The following is a 7,942-nucleotide window of genomic DNA, read 5'->3' as shown; positions in this document are numbered from 1 at the left end:
TGGTTGTATTTAAGCTTTGGTCACGTATTATACGTTTTATAGATAAGAGCCAAGTCAGAGTGGGAGATTAACTTCTTGTAACCCTTTAGGTGACTTAAACGTCATTCACATTTTGGTAACATCGCTTTTGTGATAATTCTACATATAAAATAGCTTTTTTGTGATACACATTTCGAGCCTTACGAGGTGTTTAAAATCCTTGATAAAAAAAATCTACCTTCCGAATTGTGGCAAAGTAAATTAAACTTTCGACGCGCACTAAATTTTCTTGTCCTCATTGCAATAAATCCAAAAACATATTTGAACAGCTGAGGGTATCATTAATTATATTAGAAATAGTGTCGGAAACAGTACAATCTCTTGAGGTACACCAGCATTTTTATTGAGTGTTTTATCCGTCCAATAAAAATGCAATATATTGAACGGTTTGAAGGGTTATTTGTAATTCAACGAATGATGGATTCATCAAAATCGGTGCACGCATTTTTGATAAAAGAGCCTGATGCCAAACTTGATCAAATGCTTTTAAAATATCAATCGCGATACTATTACATATTCCAAAATGATGTCTAGATATTTTTCACTTAAATTTGAGATAAAGTATACGCTAACCTATGAACTTGTTGCTTCCAAACCGTGCTGCCGATCATTAAAAAAGCTTTCGGTCTTCTAAATATTTAATTCAGCAGAACAGTCATACAAATGTGGTCTATAATTAGAGACGAACGATTACTTATCTTTTTAGAAGTAGGCTAGCCAAATTTTTTTTTTATTTTTTGGAAATAACCCTCTTGATTTGAACAGATGCGAAATCTTACGCAGTCATTTGGCCAGCGTTGAAAAACGCCACCGCCTTAAAAAAACGGGGCTACTATAGAAAGTAGTGGAATTATGTAAGCAAAGTCGAGAACCTTTAACACTCCAGCTGCAGTAAAAGTGCTAAAAACATTGGTCCCGCGAAGTTATAAAACGAATAGCCTAGCAAAAAATTGGGCTTACCTATAAGAACGAGCAACTCATATTGGTCAGTCCACCTTTCTCGATTCTTTGCTGGTTATTTTTTCAGATGAGTTTGTTTTCTAACCTGTTGCATTAAACTTGAAGAAACTTTAACAGTAGACTTGCATTCTTAACAAATTGCAGTCCCGACCCCTTTTACTAAAAAGGTTGAGTGTATGTAAGAATTGTTGAGACTAAAACGGAAAATTAATTACGGAAAACTGAACTTTCATAACTTACGTTCGCAGTATTTTTTAAAAGGTTTGAAAGTTTTATAAGGCTTCAACTTATAAGCAAGTTCGTGTGACAATGTCGGATACGTTATTGAAAATTGTTCTTGATACTCATGGAATTAAATAAAAACCTTAAAAGCCCTTATCTGCTGTTTCCATACCATGTTTGCTATTGATTTAGGATAATATTGTAATTTAAACCCAATTTGATACAAATCACAAGTCCTTTTTCAATAAACAAAACGAGCCTTTCCCATAAAAGAAAAACCTTAATTTTCAAGCCCAAACAAATATGTTTAGGTATTGTTAAAAGTACCTATGCTGAATGTTTATTTTACTATCCTATAAATCACTTCTAGTAGCACATTAAAAAAAAAAAAAAACAAAAGACCAATAAACTTCCATTCCATTATTTCTAGTTCCAAGAAGAGTCCAAAAAAAATAAGCTTAAAATGAATAGTTTAGGTATCAGTTTACACTCAATTTTCTAAAGAACTTTTTCCTACACTCGTCAATGTCAAAACTTTTTCAATCTACTTAAACCCTTTTCCAAATGCATGGCAGCCGTACCATATCCTATCCATAGATTCATATAATTTATTGACAGATGATACAAAATACAAACAGGGTTCTTTTTATGGAATTGCCTTGTATAATTCATCACGGAGAATTGACACATTTTGATCCGAAAGGAAGATTAACGGAAACCACCCACAACGACTATGCGCGCTCAATATCCATCGTTTTTCAAATCGTTTTAAAATTATTGCCTCTGCTGCCTAAAGCCGGAGTGGTGAGTATAATAGTAGGACATCCAATTCCAAATCTCTTCTGATACGCGATAGCGATGAGGGCTGTATCATTTTCCGGGTCTCCAAAACCACTTTCCATTGAACAATTTTGCATGGGTACTTTCTATGGTTTCGATGCTATGCAAATCCCAGCACGAGATAGTATGGGACATTTGAAAAATGTCACTCATCAACTATGAGATGGGCATGGGCAGGGCTTTGGTGCGTCATTCTAGGTTTTATTGGAAGCTTAAAGCGGCCCGGCCAAACGATGCATATTTCCTCTGATGGTTGAGTAGATTTGATAAATCGTTGGTAGAGCTTGCCTAAACAAGGCTGGGCATATCACGTTAGGCAATTGCACTCAACGGTTTCGACATTCTCTTCAGTGTTCCGGCGATGACGTCGCCGTCGTCATTAAATGCCGTTGTCATGTCAATCAGTCAGTGTTGTCACGTCACTTTTTTTGTGTTGCGTATTATATTATGATACTCGAAGAACAAAAGACCATCATCAGATACCATTTCAGCATTCCACCTGACATTTACCTGACCGCAAAATATGTGTAACTATTTGTGGCTCTTTTGTTTGCACTTGTTTGAACAGAGTTGCCAAAGGTACATTTATGTATGCAAACAACCATAATAGAAAAAGAAGTTGAGGTTTTTTTATAATTAACAGGCACTCAAGGGGTTATTAGTACCTACTCTTTATATATTTATAATATTTAGTATATTTAAAAGGATTTAAGATAAGATACCTGTGCAAATTTGTCTGAAGATCAAAATGGGAGGGAAAAACAGAGTTGGCCAAAGCATTCCACATTCTCGATGTGCGTTTTAAGAATGAATCTCTATACTTGACAGTACGCCCGAAATTGAGCTCAATTGTAAACTGACGAGCAATCCCGAAATTGCGAGTATTACGAATGAATCTTTTAAAGGGTGGAATGAAATTGGCTGATTTGACAGAACATTGTTTTGTAAAAATATAGATGTAGTAACGGAAAGCATGAAAAATTGTGGCGGTGTTCTCATTTTCAAAGCCCTTTTTTGAATTCTATTCAAGAGGTTAAAACCTGTTTTAGGGACACTTGCCCAGATATGCGAATTTTATTCAAGCTTTGGACAGATGAAGGCTTTCTACAACTTGATCAGAAGGGGTGACAAATATCTTGCACCGTGTCAGAAAAATGCTAAGCACCTAGAAGCATTTTTGACAATATCGAACACGTGATCATTCCATAATAGGTGATCTGTGAAGCCATATCGAGTTGATTAGTTTCCTGGATGCAAGTGATACTCATAGATAGCGGCATCAGAGGTGGGTTACTCTAATTTAATAAGTTATCATATGCCGCCATTAAAGTTCCACATCCGAAGGACGCCATACTGAAGACTTCTTCAGAATAAAAGTGGATATACTATCGCGGCCAGAGGATTTGTACATGTCAAGGGCTTTCAGTACTGCAACTGCAGGATTGCGAGAACAGTTCCGTCCCATAAAATGGTTTATGCTCCCAAGATCAAGAGGAATCATGACATTCTCTGGTAGCATCAAATTACTTGCAAACTGTTCTGAAAGTAAATTAGTTTTAATTTTATCAATCGAACTTACATAGAGAGTGCCATTATGGACGAGTGTTGGAACTTATTTAAAAAAAGGGTTTTGTAAAATAGATTTCTGTGAAAATAAAGTTAAATTCTGTATAAAATCTATTTTCTTCTTAATCATGTAATTATTTATCTATAGAAGTTATTATAATCAATCTTATCTGTTGGATTAAAAATGCGAACACGTTTTAAACTTTTGCTTTCTTTTGTATGTTGGAAAAGTTTGAAGTCAAAACCTTTCTTTGATTTAAGGAAAAAATCAAATTCACAACTTTTCTTACAAAAAGGAAAATCAACAAAAAGAACCTAAAACTGATAAAAAATTGTTTCCGTGAAGTTGTGCATTTGATTTTTTCCTTAAATCATAGAAAGGTTAACAACAATAATTTGCAAATGCTAAAATATTTTTAATTCAATATCTGGTTTTGTTCCTGAGATATTTTAGCTGGAATCCAATTTTTTTCCAATTTTAAGTAGTTTTTTTTGAAGGTTTTTTTTCCTACAAATGTTAAAAACAATGTTTTGTTGCAAAATGTCAAAATTTTAATCAATATTTTGTTTGTTTTTCGTCTTGAAGATTGGACAACGGATATAACAATTTTCTGCAATACTGATTTGTTTACAACACGATATAACCAACTACATGCTAAACCACAAGAGAATAGTTAGGTTTAGTTTTAATGTTTAAATTGTATGTGTTATAAAAAATAGGTAGACTCCTTCAAATTTTATTATTGAGTATCAATTTATATTTTATTAGAATTTACTTACTATTTTACAAAATTCTCAACTTCAAATCGCTCTTACCTGGAAAACAAAAGTTTTATTTAAAAATTTTAATTTGTCATAATATTAAAATTAAAATGTTTTTTATGTATTTAAAAAGCAAACACATAATTGTGTGACCAAAACAACATTTGTAATATTACAACTTTTCTATTTTCACAGAGGACGGCACTGTTGCTTAAAGGAGACTTTGCTAATTTGATAATAAAGACCATTTTTTGATAAATTTTGTTTAAAAAATGTGTCACAAAAAATACAAACTTATTGAAATGCAATAGATGAAATAAGGAGTTCAAAAATTAAAATTTTGGATACTGTTGAAGTGTCAAAGTCGAATAACGTAATTAAAGTCTTTTAGCTCAGATTGATTTCATTAAGTTTATGGTGGTAAAATTATGAAATAATAAGCAAGGTCAGATTTTTAAATATATGAAACAAACGTTCTTAATAAATCCAAGGCTTTTGGTACTTTTGATGTATTAGATGGGATAGAAAAAACAGGTTTGTAACGCTGGAAATACCACAATCGAGTTTCGAAATTCTAATTATGCTGGGTTTAGGGTTCATTTTGTGCTAATTAAGTGCTTTAATCCCGACTTGGTTCAAACATCCCTTCCACCTCAAATTTGTGGTGTTCCCAGCTTGACAACCTTACTGATGAAAGAATTATGTGCAGGGGGAGTTTTTGTAAGATATTGAGAATGATAAGGGTGGTTAAATTTTAAGGGGCGATGTTAAACGCGAATAACACCTAAACGTCAAGTATTTTTCTGCGATTCATTTGACATTTCTCAATGTTTGACAATTTCAATTTGAACTATGGAAAGGTACATGAAAGTTATTCCAGCTTATAATAAAAATGGGCTTTTAAACTCGCCTTTCGTTTTGCCCAACAATTTCACTTTACAGGAAATAATGTTGAATTAGATTTTGTATTATTACAATCTGATTTTGAATATATAATACAAGTTATAAAATCTTTTCAATTAAATCAGTTTTTAACCTTTTTTTACTAATAAACGGTGATTTTTTAAGGAGTTTGAGAACTTTAAAAAAAAAAACGAATAAAATTTGCAAAATCTCATCGATTCTTTATTTGAAACGTTAGATTGGTCCATGACATTTACTTTTTGAAGATAATTTCATTTAAATAATGACCGCGGCTGCGTCTTAGGTGGTCCATTCGGAAAGTCCAATTTTGGGTAACTTTTTCGAGCATTTCAGCCGGAATAGCCTGAATTTCTTCGGAAATGTTGTCTTCCAAAGCTGAAATAGTTGCTGGCTTATTTGTGTAGACTTTAGACTTGACGTAGCCCCACAAAAAATAGTCTAAAGGCGTCAAATCGCATGATCTTGGTGGCCAACTTAACGGTCCATTCCTTGAGATGAATTGTTCTCCGAAGTTTTCCCTCAAAATGGCCATAGAATCGCGAGCTGTGTGGCATGTAGCGCCATCTTGTTGAAACCACATGTCAACCAAGTTCAGTTCTTCCATTTTTGGCAACAAAAAGTTTGTGAGCATTGAACGATAGCGATCGCCATTCACCGTAACGTTGCATCCAACAGCATCTTTGAAAAAATACGGTCCAATGATTCCACCAGCGTACAAACCACACCAAACAGTGCATTTTTCGGGATGCATGGGCAGATCTTGAACGGCTTCTGGTTGCTCGTCACTCCAAATGCGGCAATTTTGCTTATTTACGTAGCCATTCAACCAGAAATGAGCCTCATCGCTGAACAAAATTTGTCGATAAAAAAGCGGATTTTCTTCCAACTTTTCTAGGGCCCATTCACTGAAAATTCGACGTTGTGGCAGATCGTTCGGCTTCAGTTCTTGCACGAGCTGTATTTTATACGGTTTTACACCAAGATCTTTGCATAAAATCTTCCATGTGGTCGAATAACACAAACCCAATTGCTGCGAACGGCGACGAATCGACATTTCACGGTCTTCAGCAACACTCTCAGAAACAGACGCAATATTCTCTTCTGTACGCACTGTACGCATCCGTGTGGTTGGTTTAATGTCCAATAAAGTAAACTGAGTGCGAAACTTGGTCACAATCGCATTAATTGTTTGCTCACTTGGTCGATTATGTAGACCACAAATCGGACGTAAATCGCGAAACACATTTCGAACCGAACACTGATTTTGGTAATAAAATTCAATGATTTGCAAGCGTTGCTCGTTAGTAAGTCTATTCATGATGAAATGTCAAAGCATACCGAGCATCTTTCTCTTTGACACCATGTCTGAAATCCCGCGCGATCTGTCAAATACTAATGCATGAAAATACTAACCTCAAAAAAAATCACCCTTTACCTCAACTGGAGATTGGGTTCTTACCCTAGTGGAAATTATTATTAGCAGAAGTGTTTTCACTAAAGCACCTCTCCTTATGCAGGCGACAGCGGACGAATTCTCGAGATGGAATCAACGGTGGCGTCTACAGTTCCAGTAAGGTTGAATAACTTCTTAGTGAACACCTTATAGGGCTTTTACAACTTATTCGGAGCCCAGGCCTATAAGGAGCGGTTTATCCGGCTCCCCGTCCTTGGAATTAAACTATGGATCTGGCCCTCCAGGTTCGGGTTTGTGCCGTCGGGGTGACTTCCTGACCACGTTAAAAATACATTAGTTGCGAAGCACCAACAAGCCTCGGATACGGACGCATTTACTGTTGAAAACCCGAGCAAACAAAATAAGGAAAACGATCTTCAAATCTGTACGTGGTTTGATACGTCCCTTAACAGACTGGTCTAAACTGCTGAAAGGCAGATATTACCGCCATCCAAGAAGTGCGATGGGATGGACCGGGCAAACGCAAACTAAAAGACTGCAAAGACCCTCAGACAAAATGTCTTGAGTTTCAACAGTGTACGCAAGCATCAATTGGCCAACATAAGTCTAATATGAGCGCATGCCCCAACAAAGGAGAAAGATGAAGACACTAAAGACATATTCTTGGAGCTCTTGGACAAGACTTATAAGCAGGGCCCTGGCTATGACATTAAAATTATCATAGGAGATCTTAACGCCAAGCTAGGAAGAGACACCTGCACGACACCACCTCCGACAACGGATTCAGGCTGATCGATTTCGCTGCGGGGCGAGACGTTCTGGTAGCTAGTGTGCAGTTCACTAATCTTAATATCTATAAGCGGACAGGGAAATCTCCTGATCAATCAACTGTCAACCAGATTGACCGCACAGCGATTCACACACGACACTTTTCCAGTCCGAGCTTTCTGAGGGGCCAACATTGACTCGGACCACTTCCTCTTTGTAGCCAAGGTACGTCTACGGATATCCCGGTCCAAGCCAAAACAAGTTAGTATTGTGAGAAGTTTCTACGTTGGACCGCTAAAATCACAAGAGACTGCCATGTCCAAGCATTGAAAACCAGTAACAATATTTCCTTGCAGCCATCAAAGATGCCGCCTCTGAAGTGCTAGTTTTCTCACGGCTACAAGAGCGAAACCCCTGGTTTGACGACGAATGTAAAAAAGCAGTGTG

The sequence above is a fragment of the Eupeodes corollae genome, chromosome 1 (genome assembly GCF_945859685.1).
Source record: "Eupeodes corollae chromosome 1, idEupCoro1.1, whole genome shotgun sequence".
NCBI lineage: Eukaryota > Metazoa > Arthropoda > Insecta > Diptera > Syrphidae > Eupeodes > Eupeodes corollae.
Note: the sequence above shows the minus strand (reverse complement) of the source record.